Source organism: Bufo bufo, chromosome 6 (genome assembly GCF_905171765.1).
Source record: "Bufo bufo chromosome 6, aBufBuf1.1, whole genome shotgun sequence".
Classification (NCBI taxonomy): domain Eukaryota; kingdom Metazoa; phylum Chordata; class Amphibia; order Anura; family Bufonidae; genus Bufo; species Bufo bufo.
Window position 1 is genome coordinate 175938287 of NC_053394.1, and position 17986 is coordinate 175956272.

The window sequence follows — 17986 nt, forward strand, 5'->3', positions numbered from 1 at the left end:
GTGATGAAAGTATTCGTGTTCAACTATACATTTCATGTCTTCAATATAGGGTTCGATATTTGAGACTTCTTTACAGCAGATAGATTCTACTGCAGTAGGCATTGGTTTACAATTTGTACAACAACACCATATGGTATTTCCAATTCTGTTTTCAGACTCGTCAATTTCACTATTCTCCACAATGTTTGTAGAACATGTAGGATTATCCGGAAAACATGGTTCGGAATTATCTGTACCACCGTATTTTGCTTGAGGACGCTTCTTCAGCCATTCCAACTAGACACGACAAAAAGTGATGATTTAGCCAAAATTCGGATAGTACTATTATATGAAAAATTCACAAATAATAAATAGTAAAAATTTACTTTGTCAGATCTTGTTGATGAAGGATTCAGTGGTACTTCCTCATTGACAACGTCCATTGTTATACCTGTTAGAAAAAATTCAAATTGATATTTTTTTAAAGGAGGTAAACTAATTATTAATATCATGACATCTTTACCAGGTTGTTGAGTGTGACCACTATAATTTATTAACTGCATGCATGGTGGATCAGTAAACTCAGTACTTTTTCTACACAATACTTGGAATGTATTATAATTATCATATAACTGATTGGAAAAAGATATGAAAATGAGAGTACTGTATTAGTGTAGCATATATTTCAATAAAGTGGTTATAGTCAAACATGGCTTGTTTGTCTGTTGAAAAATTACTTGCAGTGTTAGAAACGGAAGCAGCTGTAACATAATAGTAGGCAAAGGGAGTATTTCTGGCAGTTTTTCACAGCTTGCTGAGAAGAACCCAACGAGAGCCGGAGTACAAACAATCCACCATAAAGGTACTTTCACACTTGCGGCAGGACGGATCGGACAGGCTGTACACCCGGTCGGATCCGTTGTTTCGCTGTGCCGACGCTCCGTCCCCATTGACTATAATGCGAGAGTGGGCAAAGCTCCGGCGCAGTACGGCATTACACGGCGAAAGTCCGCCGGAATAAAAGTCCTGCATGTCTGACTTTTCAGTACGGTGGACTTTCGACGCGCACTGCCGTACTGCGCCGGACCGCTGCCCACTTCCCCATTATAGTCAATGGGGACAGAGCGTCGGCACGGCGAAACAACAGATCCGACAGGGTGAACGGCCTGTCAGATCCATGCTGCCGCAAGTGTGAAAGTAACCCAAGCCAGTTGTCCAACAAGCTCGCCTTATAGTAGAAAACAATGTATTATCCTCGTTTGGTTCATCCGTGGCCGATTATGATAACACGGTTAGCCTCAGTGCCTTTTTAAAGCCAAAATGCCAAAAAAAAAAAGGCGTGGGGTCCCCCGTAAAATATCATAACCAGCCAAAGGTAAACCAACAACTGTGAGCTGCCATTATCAGGGTGAGAAGGGCCATGGTTTTTGGCTGCTTCTCAGCCTATTAATAACAGCCCACAGCCACCCCAAGAGAGAAACCATCACATCAGATGGTTTCTGGCTTGACGGCAACCCGGCTCTTTCCCGCGTCCCAGGGGCTTTGGATACCGGGGTAATTGATTTGGGTTTTACTGTGGGCACAGTTGTCACAATCCAAAACAAGCTGGCCGACAATAAGAGCCTGTCATAGTGATGGGAGCCTCAGTACAGAGGTAACCATTACTACCACTGCAAGTATAGAATAGCACGAGTACAAATAGCCATGTTTTGAACCACTTTATTGAAATAATAACTCCCCAGCTCATGCCCTCGTCAACCATTTTAATAAGTAGTTTACGCTTTACTTTTCAGTTCTCTTCTGCAAACTGGATGACGTCCAATCTCTTATCTGTAAAAAAACAAAAACAAAAAAGGTTTCAATGCGTTATGTAAAATCATTGCTTGACAATATAAATACAGATGTTTTGACACAATGACAACTTATTTGGTGAAAAATTACCCCCTGCATGCTCGTTGCCTTAGGGGAAAGGGGGACCACTGAGGGGGTAGCTACTACTACCCCCCCCCTGCATGCTCGTTGCCTTAGGGGAAAGGGGGACCACTGAGGGGGTAGCTACTACTACCCCCCCCTGCATGCTCGTTGCCTTAGGGGAAAGGGGGACCACTGAGGGGGTAGCTGCTACTACCCCCCATCATGCTCGTTGCCCTAGGGGAAGCAGGGCCACTGAGGGGGTAGCTACTAATACCCCCATCATGCTCGTTGCCTTAGGGGAAGCAGGGCCACTGAGGGGGTAGCAGCTACTACTACCCCCATCATGCTCGTTGCCTTAGGGTAAATGGGGGACCACTGAGGGGGTAGCAGCTACTACTACCCCCTGCATGCTCGTTGCCTTAGGGGAAGCGGGGCCACTGTGGGGGTAGCTACTACTACCCCCATCATGCTCGTTGCCTTAGGGGAAGCAGGGCCACTGAGGGGGTAGCTACTACTACCCCCATCATGCTCGTTGCCTTAGGGTAAATGGGGGACCACTGAGGGGGTAGCTGCTACTACTACCCCCATCATGCTCGTTGCCTTAGGGGAAGCAGGGCCACTGAGGGGGTAGCTACTACTACCCCCATCATGCTCGTTGCCTTAGGGGAAAGGGGGACCACTGAGGGGGTAGCTACTACTACCCCCTGCATGCTCGTTGCCTTAGGGGAAAGGGGGACCACTGAGGGGGTAGCTACTACTACCCCCTGCATGCTCGTTGCCTTAGGGGAAAGGGGGACCACTGAGTGGGTAGCTGCTACTACCCCCATCATGCTCGTTGCCTTAGGGGAAGCAGGGCCACTGAGGGGGTAGCTACTAATACCCCCATCATGCTCGTTGCCTTAGGGGAAGCAGGGCCACTGAGGGGGTAGCTACTACTACCCCCATCATGCTCGTTGCCTTAGGGTAAATGGGGGACCACTGAGGGGGTAGCAGCTACTACTACCCCCTGCATGCTCGTTGCCTTAGGGGAAGCGGGGCCACTGAGGGGGTAGCTACTACTACCCCCATCATGCTCGTTGCCTTAGGGGAAGCAGGGCCACTGAGGGGGAAGCTACTACTACCCCCATCATGCTCGTTGCCTTAGGGTAAATGGGGGACCACTGAGGGGGTAGCTGCTACTACTACCCCCATCATGCTCGTTGCCTTAGGGGAAGCAGGGCCACTGAGGGGGTAGCTACTACTACCCCCATCATGCTCGTTGCCTTAGGGTAAATGGGGGACCACTGAGGGGGTAGCTGCTATTACTACCCCCATCATGCTCGTTGCCTTAGGGGAAGCAGGGCCACTGAGGGGGTAGCTACTACTACCCACCTCATGCTCGTTGCCTTAGGGGAAGCAGGGCCACTGAGGGGGTAGCTACTACTACCCCCATCATGCTCGTTGCCTTAGGGTAAATGGGGGACCACTGAGGGGGTAGCAGCTTCTACTACCCCCATCATGCTCGTTGCCTTAGGGGAAGCAGGGCCACTGAGGGGGTAGCTACTACTACCCCCATCATGCTCGTTGCCTTAGGGTAAATGGGGGACCACTGAGGGGGTAGTTGCTACTACTACCCCCATCATGCTCGTTGCCTTAGGGGAAAGGGGGACCACTGAGGGGGTAGCTACTACTACCCCCTGCATGCTCGTTGCCTTAGGGGAAAGGGGGACCACTGAGGGGGTAGCTACTACTACCCCCTGCATGCTCGTTGCCTTAGGGGAAAGGGGGACCACTGAGTGGGTAGCTGCTACTACCCCCATCATGCTCGTTGCCTTAGGGGAAGCAGGGCCACTGAGGGGGTAGCTACTAATACCCCCATCATGCTCGTTGCCTTAGGGGAAGCAGGGCCACTGAGGGGGTAGCTACTACTACCCCCATCATGCTCGTTGCCTTAGGGTAAATGGGGGACCACTGAGGGGGTAGCAGCTACTACTACCCCCTGCATGCTCGTTGCCTTAGGGGAAGCGGGGCCACTGAGGGGGTAGCTACTACTACCCCCATCATGCTCGTTGCCTTAGGGGAAGCAGGGCCACTGAGGGGGTAGCTACTACTACCCCCATCATGCTCGTTGCCTTAGGGTAAATGGGGGACCACTGAGGGGGTAGCTGCTACTACTACCCCCATCATGCTCGTTGCCTTAGGGGAAGCAGGGCCACTGAGGGGGTAGCTACTACTACCCCCATCATGCTCGTTGCCTTAGGGGAAGCAGGGCCACTGAGGGGGTAGCTACTACTACCCCCATCATGCTCGTTGCCTTAGGGTAAATGGGGGACCACTGAGGGGGTAGCTGCTACTACTACCCCCATCATGCTCGTTGCCTTAGGGGAAGCAGGGCCACTGAGGGGGTAGCTACTACTACCCACCTCATGCTCGTTGCCTTAGGGGAAGCAGGGCCACTGAGGGGGTAGCTACTACTACCCCCATCATGCTCGTTGCCTTAGGGTAAATGGGGGACCACTGAGGGGGTAGCAGCTACTACTACCCCCATCATGCTCGTTGCCTTAGGGGAAGCAGGGCCACTGAGGGGGTAGCTACTACTACCCCCATCATGCTCGTTGCCTTAGGGTAAATGGGGGACCACTGAGGGGGTAGTTGCTACTACTACCCCCATCATGCTCGTTGCCTTAGGGGAAGCAGGGCCACTGAAGGGGTAGCTACTACTACCCCCATCATGCTCGTTGCCTTAGGGGAAGCAGGGCCACTGAGGGGGTAGCTACTACTACCCCCATCATGCTCATTGCCTTAGGGGAAGCAGGGCCACTGAGGGGGTAGCTACTACTACCCCCATCATGCTCGTTGTCTCAGGGGAGGTGGAACTGAGGGGGTAGCTACTACTACCCCCATCATGCTCGTTGTCTCAGGGGAGGTGGAACTGAGGGGGTAGCTAATACTACCCCCGTGTATTTAGAGACATCATGCTCGTTCGTCTAGGGGTGATTTTTACACTTACCCGAACGATGCCGTCACTGCTGCTGCTGTCTTCTGCGCTGGGCACTCCGAGACGGCGCCGGCTCCGGAACTCTGCAAGCTCAAGTTCTCGCGAGAACTTGAGCTCCGTCTGCCTTGCTAAGAGCCGAGCGCTGCGATTGGATGCGCTGGCAGCAAGGGAGACAGAAGACCGCCTACCATACCTAGAGAATCGACGCCTACTATAACTTAGGCGCCTCATTTGCATATTCGGCGCCAAACATAACGGGGGGCAAAGCGGACGAACGGGGGGTCCATTATAAATAAGAAAACGTGTCTGGGCATCACTGGCAGCAGCAGCATAAGGTAGTGTTGTTAGTTTACATATTTTTTTTGGTGAAAGGTCCTCTTTAAATATAGAAAATGGAAAGTGAGAGTGGTGAATATGTATTGTTCGGTGAGGAAAGAGGAACGTCTGGAATTGTTAGAGAAATTGAGTGTTTTTTTGTCTGGAAGAATGCCCACCATCTTATTAGGAGACTTCAATTGTGCTATTGAAGGAGACAAAATGGATATAACTGGAAGAAGACTATGTCAGATTTTGAAGGACTTTTCCCTTTCAGACGCTGCTGCAGCTAGGGGAAGGACTCTTTTGCCAACATATAAGTCGGATGGGGGCAGGTTTTGCTCTCAAATTGACTTTATTTTTTTCAGTAAGGACTTGGTATGTAGGGACTGTGTGCAAGTAGATGCTTTTTTTTCAGATCACATGGCTTTGTTATGTTGTGTGGAAGGAGATATGGAAGAGACATATGGACGGGGTGTGTGGAAAATGAATATTAGGCTATTAGAGGATGAAAGTATAATGATAGCCTTCAAGAAGGAATATTTGCATTGGAAAAAAAGAAAAAATGAATATGCGGATGTGTTAAAATGGTGGGAGTGGGTGAAATGTAAGATTAAGTCCTTCTTCAAAAAATGGGGTTATAAGAAAGCTAAAATGATAAGAGAAGAATACAAGGAATTGAATGCAAGGTATGAATGGTTATTAAAGTTACGATCAATGGGTGTGGAGGTGAATGATTTAGTGGAAGACGCAAGAAAACAAAGAAAAAAGATAGTGGAAAAAAAAGGGAAAGAGATTATTTATAGGTCTAAAGTTGAATTTTTGGAAAAAAATGAAAAATGTTCCCGTTTTTTCTTTAAAAAAATATGTAACAAGAAAGCTGATATGGTTGAGATATTAGGTAAAAATGGGGAAAGTATAAGAGGGAAAGAGGTAATGGATGTTGTTGAAGAGTTTTATCAGGTCTTATTCTCCAAAAAATGGGTGGATAAAAGTTTAATGAATGGAATCTTGTGTCACATGGGGGAGAGGCTCAGTAATGAAGAATGTGTTGCAATATGTGATGAAATTACTTTAGATGAAGTAAAAAAAAGTGGTGATGAGTGGGAAAAAGAATAAAACACCTGGGATGGATGGTATACCAGTGGAATTGTACATAAAAGCGTGGGAATGGATGGGTGAGGACTTGACGCAAATTTGTAAGTATATGTGGAAGTATGGGGTATTAAGTGAAAGTATGAAAGAGAGTGTTGTGGTTTTGATTTATAAGAAAGGTGAAAGGAGGAAATTGGAGAATTGGAGGCCAATTTCCTTATTAAACACAGATTATAAAATTTTTAGTAAATTATTAGCATTTAGGATGAGGGAGGTAATTGGAAGGGTAGTGGATGAAGATCAGGTGTGTGCAGTGCCAGGTAGAAGTATGTATGATAATTTAGTGTTATTGAGGGATTTAATTGGTGACAGTATGGTTAGAAAACAAAAGTGTATGTTATTTATGATTGATTTTGAAAAAGCGTTTGATAGGTTTGCGCATGAGTTTATGTTTATGGTTTTGCAAAGGATGGGGTTTCCGTCTGTCTTCTTGAATTGTGTTAAGTGTTTATACAAGGATGTTAGGAGTAGGTTTTTGGTGAATGGTGTGTTAAGCAAAGTGGTTAGGATCGAGTCTGGAGTGAGACAAGGATGTCCGATGTCGCCTATGCTATTTATTTGTGTGATTGAGGTGCTATTAGTATTGATGAGGAGAGATAAATTTATGCATGGTTTGTTGATTCCAGGGAGTATGGGTAAACGTGTTTTGAGTTATATGGATGATGTGGTGATCATAGATGATAGTATGGCTGCGATTAGAAGGGGAAGACTGTGTTTGGACTTTTTCTGTGGTGCGTCTGGCTTCAAAGTAAATTGGGAGAAGTGCATTTTTAAATGTTTTGGGGACAAGAATACTAAGTTGGAGGGTGTAAGGAATGAAGAGGGTGCGGTCAAAGTTTTGGGTATGTGTTTTAATGAAGATTTAAAAGGGAATGAGAGTTGGGATGAATGTGGCAAAAAGATTGAGAGGAAGTTGAATTTTTGGAGAATGAGAGAGTTAACTTTATCTGGTAAAATTTTGATTATTAAGTCAGTGATTCTACCTATCATTTTGTTTGTATATTCTATGTATCCGGTAGATGTAAGGAGGGTCGAGAAAATGATCTTCACCTTCCTGTGGGGAAGTAGGATGGAAAAATTAAAGAGAGAGTATGTGTATATGTTGGAGGAGAATGGTGGATTAGGGCTGACGAATTTGCATTTCTTTTTAGGTGTGAAATATATTAAGATGTTTGTGACTGTATTGGGTAAGAATTGTAAGAGTTCATGTATGTTAAGGTATTCAGCTGGATGGATGTTTTATGGTTTAAAGTGGTGTGTACGTGATACGAGAATTCCAGTTGCTTTTAGATGTCCGGTTTGGTATGTGGCGATTGAAACTTTCATTAAAAAGAATGATCTATTATCTATAAGTATGAATGAATTTAAAGATAAGAATAGTGTGGTGAAAAAGTTTAGACAGAAAGAGATTGCGTGTGATATTTTGCTTTTGAGAGAGAGTGAGGCTGTGGAGGTGTGGAAAAATTTATCAATTGGTGGAGTTTCTAATAGACAGAAAGATATTGCATGGATGAGTTTTCATAATATTTTGCCGGTTCGTGAAGTACAAAAGAGAAGAGATTTAGTGAGGACTGAGATGTGTCCGAGAGAGGGATGTGGGGAAAGTGAGACTGTTAGGCATTTGTTTTGGGAATGTGGGTATGGAAGAGGGGTATGGAAGAAATTGGGAGTTTTGGTTGAGGATTTGACAGGTGTCGCACAAATAAATTTAAAAGTTGCTATGTTTGGAATGGGAGCATGTGGAGCATTGAAGTCAAGAATATTGTGGTTTGTTGTGATGTGTGTTATGGAGAGTTTGTGGGATGTAAGAAATTTAGTGGTTTTGAAGAATAAAGAGGTGTCTATGGCAGAGTGTATTAAATTAGTACTATCAAGACTGCATGTGATCTACTTATGGGATTGTCAGAAGAAAGGAGTGGACTCCGAGGGGGTGTGGAAGCACAAAAAATTTAAATTTTTGGTCAGAGTTAAAAATTTTTGCTATAGGTTTTCCTTTTTCTTTTACAAAAAATAAAATAAAGAATACCATAATGATGATTGATCTGAGCAATAAATAACTTGTTTTTTATTTTTTCCAATAAGTTATACCGATTGCAATGGTTAACCTGAATGGTTTAAAAAAAAAAAAATTACCTGGATGAGCAGGGAGATCGGGTGTACACCATGAAGAAAGTGGCTCCCAGTGGACAGCTGACCTCTTCAGCCCATCCAGCCCGCTTCTCTCCCGATGACAAGTATTCCCGACATCGCTTCTCCATCAAGAAGAGATTTGGTCTCCTGCTCACCCAGCAGCCCCGGCCGGTTTTATGAGGCGGGCCGTGCGGAGGAACGACAGCTGGACTTGGAATCTCTCAGCTCATTCTTACCACATTCACTCTTGTTGGACATTTGTGACTTTATCACTTAACATGGGAGGTGTTTTCTGAGTTTTGTATGAAATAAAGAAAAATAAATAAATAAATAAATCTGTTCTTATCAGTTTAATATCTGATACGTCCCCTATCTGGGGACCATATATTAAAGGGATTTTTTGAACAGGGAGTTGGAAAAAGACTGATGGGTTAGTTAATTGGCTTATCACCTGAATGAAGTGTTTGGACCTCCACGCACCTTGGTTTTGTTTTGGGCCAGTTGTGCACACTTGGGATGCTGAGTTGTTCCTGTGAATTGACCATTTAGTACTTTTGTAGCAAGTTGGCTGGATGTTACCATTTAGCTTTTCCAGTGCTGTAATAATAAATGAGTAAAGTTTGCCTGTGTCTCCCTCTTGTGGATCCTTTGAACTGGATTACTTGGAGGTTAGCAAGTAGTCCAGCACTTCCTATGTATCAGCACCTGCCTTGTCTGGACAATGGACGGAACACTGCACGTGTCACAAGAGCCTTGTCAGGTCAAGAGGTCAAAGAGGTCAAGTAAGGTCAGGTCATTGGATTACATCACAAGGGCCCTGATGGAACACTCAACAATGGGGGCGTGACATCACAATCAACAATGCATACTTCCTTTTTTTTTTCTCACTACTACTTCTCCATTCACTCCTATACGTTTTTCTGCTTGGCGTGCTATGGCACCAGGAATTGCGTGCGAAGAAAAGGCGTGTGCAAAAGGGGCAGGTGGGGGTGGAGCTATGCAGATGGCGAACACAAAGAGGAGCATAATGCTGGTGACTTCTGACCGTAGGACGCACGTTTTCCCTGGTTTGTGAGAGAGGAGAAGGAAGCCTCCCGGACTGTGTCTGGGGCTGGGGCCCGTAGGCTGTTGCCTTGAGAAGTGCTTTGCAATGGCGATAAGCGGCCCCGTTGTCGAGGCCCCTTTTGGCTAAGATCAAGTGTAGTATCTGTTCTTATACTGTACTCCTTGGTCTTGCCTGGATTGCTCTTGTCAGGAGAAGCCCAACCATGCCCTCGGCCTTGCAGCATCGCCTTTTACAGGCTTAAGCTGCCCGCTGCTATTGGGGGTAGGTGGTGGTTTTTTCGGAGAGGCGATCATGGGAGTGAGGATCCGCCATGCCAGGACCGGGTCAAATTCGGTTTTGGAATCTGCATTGACGAGGAGAAAAGGAACATCTTTACGCTGGAGCATCTCGTGCATGAAGTACTATTCAAGATTTTACATGTCGCAAGAGAAGATATTCTCTGTTTACAAGACCCAAGGAAAGGTATGTACACCCTTGTCTTGAAATCGGCAGGAGCATGTCATAATCTTCATTTATTTCTGAAAACGAATGAAAAGAATCCTGCACTTGATGGGGTAACCTTTATTTTGTTATTTAATGAGGACGTTCATTTGGTTGTTCTAATGTTCAATCCATACGTAAGAAGAGAAAATATTGAATTGTTTTTGCAAAACTATTGTACTTACATTCATTACTCGCACCCAGTCAAAAATTCTGAAGGGATTTGGACGGGTAAATACAAGTACTTTGTTCGCTTTGCTGAGGACCTTGATAGTCCAGGCGGCTTGAGATATCCTCCTCAGAGGTTTGCTATAGGGAGAGATGCTGGAATTCTTTTCTTTACTGGTGCTCCAGAGTTCTGCCGAAAGTGCAAGGTGTACGGGCATACTCAGGACAGATGCACTGAGACTCTCCTGAAATGCAACCTGTGTGGAAAGACAGGTCATTTGGCAGCGACATGTACAAACCAGCCAGTTTGTAATGTGTGTGGGAGAGAGGGGCATGTCTTTAGAAAATGTCCCTCAAGGTTTGAGAGAAGAACCTACACAGATGTGGTGAGAGGAGATGTTGCAGGGCCTTCTGAGGAAGGGGCCGTGAACCCAGAACCTCAGATAGAGGTGCCGGTTGAGGTCGAGCAGGAGGAAGAAGGAGGAGGGATGGAAATTTCCACTGTGGAAGATGAAATTCCTCAGCTCTCCGATGTCCAGATGGGACTACATGGAGATGGAGAAGGTGGAGGTGAGGTAGAATCCTCGCTGTCCCGTACACCGGATTTGGAATGCAGTGATGCAGTGTCAGCAGAGGAGGAGTTTGGAGGGCAAGGGGATTTCACGACGGGTACAACTAGACCAGCGGAGGAGGAATGTGGTATGACCCCCAAAAGGCCGAGGGTTTTTTCGCCATCAGAAGCAGAAGGGGTGAGTCCGGTTAGAAGAGATGTGTATCCAGGTACTTCAATCCCGGATAACGTTCCTTTTTTAGAAGGAGTCGGGACTGCTCTCTTTTCCTCAGGCTACCAGCCTCACGAAAGTCCAGGTTGAGGAAGATGTGGGCTTGCAATAATTATGTAAGGCAAAAAATCATTATATGGAGACCAAAGCTTCATTTAATGCACTATCCCTGAATGTTAGGCTGTTAAAGTCAAAGCATAAAAGAACTGTAGTTTTTGACTTCTTAAAGAAACAAAAAGCTGACATTATTGCCTTACAAGAATGTGGGATTTCAGACTCCCTATGTGGGAAAGATTGGTTAGGTGGCGACTCAATTTGGTCTGGTTCAGACGCAAATAAGAACGATGGAGTCGGAATCTTACTTAATAATAAGGATTTAAGTTTTGATAATTATACGGTGGTGGAAATAGGTCGATGTGTGAGTGCGGTGGTGAAATATGGAAAATGGAAGATAAGAATAGTGAATGTGTATGGTTCTGTTAGAAAGGAAGAAAGATTGGAATTGTTGGAGAAATTGAATGTATTTTTGTCAGGGAGGTTACCAACTATTTTGTTAGGAGATTTTAATTGTGTGATTGAAGGGGGTAAAAAGGATGTAACGGGGAAAAAATTGTGTCAGATCATAACAGATTACTCCTTCGAAGATGCTGGGGTGTGTATGGGTAGGTCACCAATGGATACTTTTATATCAGATAGGGAAAATATTAGTTCTAGGATAGATTTCGTTTTCATTAGTAGAGGATTGAAATGTAAGAAATTTGTGCAAGATAGTGTATGTTTTACTGATCATATGTTCCTATTATGTCAGTTTGAAGGGGAAGTGGGGTGTGAATATGGACGTGGAGTGTGGAAGTTGAACGTCAGTCTTTTGGAGGATGGAAAAATTATGGCTGATTTTAAAACTGAATATGAGAGTTGGAAAAAAAGGAAAAAGGAATATTGTGATGTGTTAAAATGGTGGGAGTGGGTGAAGTGTAAAATTAAGTCTTTTTTTAAAAAATGGGGATATAAAAAAGCGCGCATGTTAAGGAATGAATATAAAGAGTTAAATGCGAGATATGATTGGTTGCAAAAATTGCGTGAATTAGGGGTTGATGTGAGTGATTTACTGATGGAAGTGAAAAAACAAAAGAAAAAGTTTGTTGAGAAAAAAGGTAAAGAGATCACATATAGATCTAAGGTGGAATATCTGGATAAAAATGAAAAATGCACCAGATTCTTCTTTAAGAAGATATGTAGCAAAAAAGATAAAATGGAAGAGATTATGAATAAGAAAGGGGAAAGTGTTAGTGGAAAAGAAGTGATGAGTGTGGTTAAGGTTTTTTATCAAGAGTTGTTTGAAAAAAAATGGATTGATGCAAGTTTAATGAGTGAGGTTTTGGATAAGATGGATAAAAAACTGTGTAAAGAGGAATGTGTGGATATGTGTAAGGAAATTACTGGTGTTGAAATAAGGAATGTGGTTAAGGAAAGTAAGAAAAATAAAACCCCTGGTTTGGATGGTATCCCAATAGAGCTGTATGAGAAAGCTTGGGCGTGGATAGGTGATGATTTGGTGGAAGTATGCAGGTTTATGTGGGAGTTTGGGGTGTTAAGTGAAAGTATGAAAGAGAGTGTTGTTGTTTTGATCCACAAAAAAGGGTCAAAGACAAAACTTGAAAATTGGAGGCCGATTTCTTTACTGAACTCGGATTACAAGGTTTTTAGCAAGTTATTGGCTGGTAGGATGAGAAGTGTGATTGGGAATGTTGTGGGTGAGGATCAGGTATGTGCCATTCCAGGCAGGAGTATGTCTGATAATTTAATATTATTGCGTGATATAATCGGTGATTGTATGAGTCGAAAGCAAAAATGTATGTTATTTATGGTTGACTTTGAGAAAGCGTTTGATAGGGTTGCGCATGAGTTTATGTTTGTTGTATTAGAAAGGATGGGTTTCCCGAAAAAGTACTTAGAGTGTGTTAAAAGTTTGTATAAGGAGGCTAAAAGCAGATTTTTGGTGAATGGATGGTTAAGTGAGGAAATACGGATTAGATCTGGTGTGAGACAAGGATGTCCGATGTCGCCAATGTTGTTTGTGTGTGTAATTGAGGTACTGTTATGTGTGATGAGAAAGGATAAAGTTATGTCTGGGTTGCGGATTCCTGGAAGTATGGGACAAACTGTTAATGTGTTAAGTTATATGGATGATATTGTGATTCTGAATGATAATATGGCTGCAATTAGAAGAAGTAGATTGTGTTTAGATCTTTTTTGTGGAGCGTCAGGTTTTAAGGTGAATTGGGATAAATGTATTTTTAAATGTTTTGGCGATGCAAGTATTAAGTTTGAGAATGTGAAAAATGAGGAAGGTGTGGTAAAAGTTTTAGGGGTATGGTTCGGTGAGGACTTAAAAGGGAATGAGAGTTGGGATGAGTGCTGTATGAAGATTGAAAAGAAGATAAATTTTTGGCGGATGAGAGAACTTACATTTACTGGTAAGGTGCCTATTATTAAGGCGATAATTTTTCCCTTGATTCTTTTTGTATATTTGGTATACCCAGTTAATGCTAAAAAACTGCTGAAAGTTGAGAAAATTATGTTTACCTTTTTTTGGGGAAGTCGCATGGAAAAATTGAAGAGAGAGAATGTATACAAAGTGTGTGAGAATGGTGGTATGGGAATACCTAATTTGCATATTTTTTTAGGTATAAATTATATTAAGTTTTTTGTGGTCTTATTAGAGAAAAAGAATAAAAGTTCTTTTATGGCGCGGTATGCTGCGGGATGGATGCTGTATGGTCTGAGGTGGTACGTGCGGGATGCGAGAGTGCCTGTTGCTTTTAGCTGTCCTGCTTGGTATGCAATGATTGAGAATTTTATAAAGAAGAATGATTTGTTGTCAATTAGTATGAATGGTTTTAAAGATAAGAAAGGTGTGATGGCGAAAATACGTCAGAAGGAGATTGCTTGTGATATTTCTAGTTTGAGGTCGAGTGATGCAATGGGGGTGTGGAAAAAGTTTTCTATTGATGGTGTAACAAATAGACAGAAAGACATTGCGTGGATGGGTTTTCATGATATATTGCCTGTGCGTGAGGTGCAAAAGAGGAGAGATCTTGTTAGGTCGGAAATGTGTCCAAGAGGAGGATGTGGTGCAAATGAATCAGTTAGGCATTTGTTTTGGGAGTGTGGATATGCAAATGAAGTATGGATGAAATTAGGAGGATTGCTCAAGGAACTGACGGGGGTGGTACATGTAGATTGGAGATGTGCAATGTTTGGTTTGGGTGCTTGTGGGAAATTGAAATCAAGGATGTTATGGTTTATAATGATGTGTGTATGGAAAGTCTATGGGATGTAAGAAATTTTTTGTATTTAACAGAAAGGAGGTACCAGTCTTTGAGTGTGTGAGATTGGTTTTGTCTAGAATATATGTGATTTATCTATGGGAACATCAGAAGAGCGGTATGGATGCAGAGGGTGTGTGGAAACACAAGAAATGGAGGTTTTTGGTGAAGGAATAAAAATTTCCTTTTTTTGAAATAAAAATAAAGAATGGCCATGATGATGATTGAACAGAGCAACAGAGAACTTGTTTTTTCAAAGTAAGTTATAATGAGTGCTTATGATTAACCTGAATGGTTTAAAAAAATAAATAAATAAAATTACCTGGATGAGCAGGGATATCGGGTGTACACCATGAAGAAAGTGGCTCCCAGTGGACAGCTGTCCTCTTCAGCCCATCCAGCCCGCTTCTCTCTCGATGACAAGTATTCCCGACATCGCTTCTCCATCAAGAAGAGATTTGGTCTCCTGCTCACCCAGCAGCCCCGGCCGGTTTTATGAGGCGGACCGTGCGGAGGAACGACAGCTGGACTTGGAATCTCTCAGCTCCTTCTTACCACATTCACTCTTGTTGGACATTTGTGACTTTATCACTTAACATGGGAGGTGTTTTCTGAGTTTTGTATTAAATAAAGAAAAATAAATAAATAAATCTGTTCTTATCAGTTTAATATCTGATACGTCCCCTATCTGGGGACCATATATTAAATGGATTTTTTGAACAGGGAGTTGGAAAAAGACTGATGGGTTAGTTAATTGGCTTATCACCTGAATGAAGTGTTTGGACCTCCACGCACCTTGGTTTTGTTTTGGGCCAGTTGTGCACACTTGGGATGCTGAGTTGTTCCTGTGAATTGACCATTTAGTACTTTTGTAGCAAGTTGGCTGGATGTAACCATTTAGCTTTTCCAGTGCTGTAATAATAAATGAGTAAAGTTTGCCCATGTCCTTCCTTTTTGTGGATCCTTTGAACTAGATTATTTGGAGGTTAACAAGTAGTCCAGCACTTCATATGTATCAGCACCTGCCTTGTCTGGACAATGGAAGGAACACTGCACGTGTCACAAGAGCCTTGTCAGGTCAAGAGGTCAAAGAGGTCAAGTAAGGTCAGGTCATTGGATGACATCACAGGGCCCTGATGGAACACTCAACAATGGGGCCGTGACATCACAATCAACAATGCATACTTCCTTTTTTTTTTCTCACTACTACTTCTCCATTCACTCCTATACGTTTTTCTGCTTGGCGTGCTATGGCACCAGGAATTGCGTGCGAAGAAAAGGCGTGTGCAAAAGTGGCGGGTGGGGGTGGAGCTATGCAGATGGCGAACACAAAGAGGAGCATAATGCTGGTGACTTATGAGCGTAGGACGCACGTTTTCCCTGGTTTGTGAGAGAAGGAAGCCTCCCGGACTGTGTCTGGGGCTGGGGCCCGTAGGCTGTTGCCTTGAGAAGTGCTTTGCAATGGTGATAAGCGGCCCCGTTGTCGAGGCCCCTTTTGGCTAAGATCAAGTGTAGTATCTGTTCTTATACTGTACGCGGCAGACATGTTCCTGCAGTATTACCTGGATGAGCAGGGAGATCGGGTGTACACCATGAAGAAAGTGGCTCCCAGTGGACAGCTGACCTCTTCAGCCCATCCAGCCCGCTTCTCTCCCGATGACAAGTATTCCCGACATCGCTTTTCCATCAAGAAGAGATTTGGTCTCCTGCTCACCCAGCAGCCCCGGCCGGTTTTATGAGGTGGGCCGTGCGGAGGAACGACAGCTGGACTTGGAATCTCTCAGCTCCTTCTTACCACATTCACTCTTGTTGGACATTTGTGACTTTATCACTTAACATGGGAGGTGTTTTCTGAGTTTTTTGTATGAAATAAAGAAAAATAAATAAATTAATTAAATAAATAAATAAATAAATCTGTTCTTATCAGTTTAATATCTGATACTTCCCCTATCTGGGGACCATATATTAAATGGATTTTTTGAACAGGGAGTTGGAAAAAGACTGATGGGTTAGTTAATTGGCTTATCACCTGAATGAAGTGTTTAAACCTCCACGCACCTTGGTTTTGCTTTGGGCCAGTTGTGCACACTTGGGATGCTGAGTTGTTCCTGTGAATTGACCATTTAGTACTTTTGTAGCAAGTTGGCTGGATGTAACCATTTAGCTTTTCCAGTGCTGTAATAATAACTAGTAAAGTTTGCCCATGTCTCCCTCTTGTGGATCCTTTGAACTGGATTACTTGGAGGTTAACAAGTAGTCCAGCACTTCCTATGTATCAGCACCTGCCTAGTCTGGACAATGGACGGAACACTGCACGTGTCACAAGAGCCTTGTCAGGTCAAGAGGTCAAGTAAGGTCAGGTCATTGGATTACATCACAAGGGCCCTGATGGAACACTCAACAATGGGGCCGTGACATCACAATCAACAATGCATACTTCCTTTTTTTTCTCACTACTACTTCTCCATTCACTCCTATACGTTTTTCTGCTTGGCGTGCTATGGCACCAGGAATTGCGTGCGAATAAAAAAGGTGTGTGCAAAAGTGGCGGGTGGGGGTGGAGCTATGCAGATGGCGAACACAAAGAGGAGCATAATGCTGGTGACTTCTGAGCGTAGGACGCACGTTTTCCCTGGTTTGTGAGAGAGGAGAAGGAAGCCTCCCGGACTGTGTCTGGGGCTGGGGCCCGTAGGCTGTTGCCTTGAGAAGTGCTTTGCAATGGCGATAAGCGGCCCCGTTGTCGAGGCCCCTTTTGGCTAAGATCAAGTGTAGTATCTGTTCTTATACTGTACGCCTTGGTCTTGCCTGTGATCGCTTCTCGGCCTTTTGGCAGGAACGTGTGTCTTGTCAAGGGTGGTTTGCGAGGGTACCCGACTCCTCGGCCTGGGAGGGGAGCACTGGTTCATTGCCAGTGTCTTACCTCCCTGCTGCTATAGGGGATGCGGCTTAGTCCCAAGTTTACCTGTGAACGCGATCATGAGGATTAGGTACGCCGAGACCGGGGAACCCCGGGTCAAGTATGGCTTCGCTATTGATGAGGACAAGAAGAATATCTTCACGACGCAGTATTTGGTGCATGAAGTTCTTTTCAAGACCTTGGATTTAAAGAGAGAGGATATCTTATGCCTTCAAGATCCTAGAGGAGGTAAGCAAGTTTTGGTCCTGACTACTCCTGCTGCATGTCAAAATTTCTACTTGCTCTTAAAAGTCAATGTGAATAATCCAAAATTGGATGGACTAACCTTTTTTGTCCTATATAATGAGGATGACATACACTTGGTTGTATTAGTGTATAACCCGCATGTGAGAAGAGAATACATTGAAATGTTCTTGCGTAAATATTGCTCATACGTAAAATTTTCTCACCAAATAAAAAACGCAGAAGGTTTGTGGACAGGCAAATATAAATTCTATGTGCGTTTTGCCGAGGATGCAGATGGGCCGGGCGGTATGCGTTACCCCCCCCAAAGGTTTGCAATCAGAAGAGACGCCGGTCTCCTCTTTTTTACTGGTGCACCAAAGTATTGTCGGCACTGCAGACAGTATGGTCATACCCAGGAGGGATGTACCTCAACTTCCCTACTGTGTAACAAGTGTGGCAGGGAAGGACACCTGGCTGCTTCTTGCAAAAACTTACCGGTGTGTAAAGTTTGTGGTGGAGAAGGCCATGTCTTTCGTAATTGCCCTTCAA

At 44.1% G+C, this 17986-nt stretch overlaps 1 non-coding gene and 2 pseudogenes across 1 annotated transcript; all 3 read left to right on the top strand.

The window, feature by feature from the left end:
- Window positions 1–8788: 8788 nt before the first annotated feature.
- On the top strand, window positions 8789–8983 carry LOC121006653. Its single transcript, XR_005780350.1, has one exon. It is a non-coding gene; the product is annotated as a U2 spliceosomal RNA (small nuclear RNA).
- A 5926-nt stretch (window positions 8984–14909) lies between these two features.
- Window positions 14910–15122, top strand: LOC121006597 (annotated as a pseudogene).
- A 1056-nt stretch (window positions 15123–16178) lies between these two features.
- Window positions 16179–16387, top strand: LOC121006554 (annotated as a pseudogene).
- Window positions 16388–17986: the final 1599 nt, after the last annotated feature.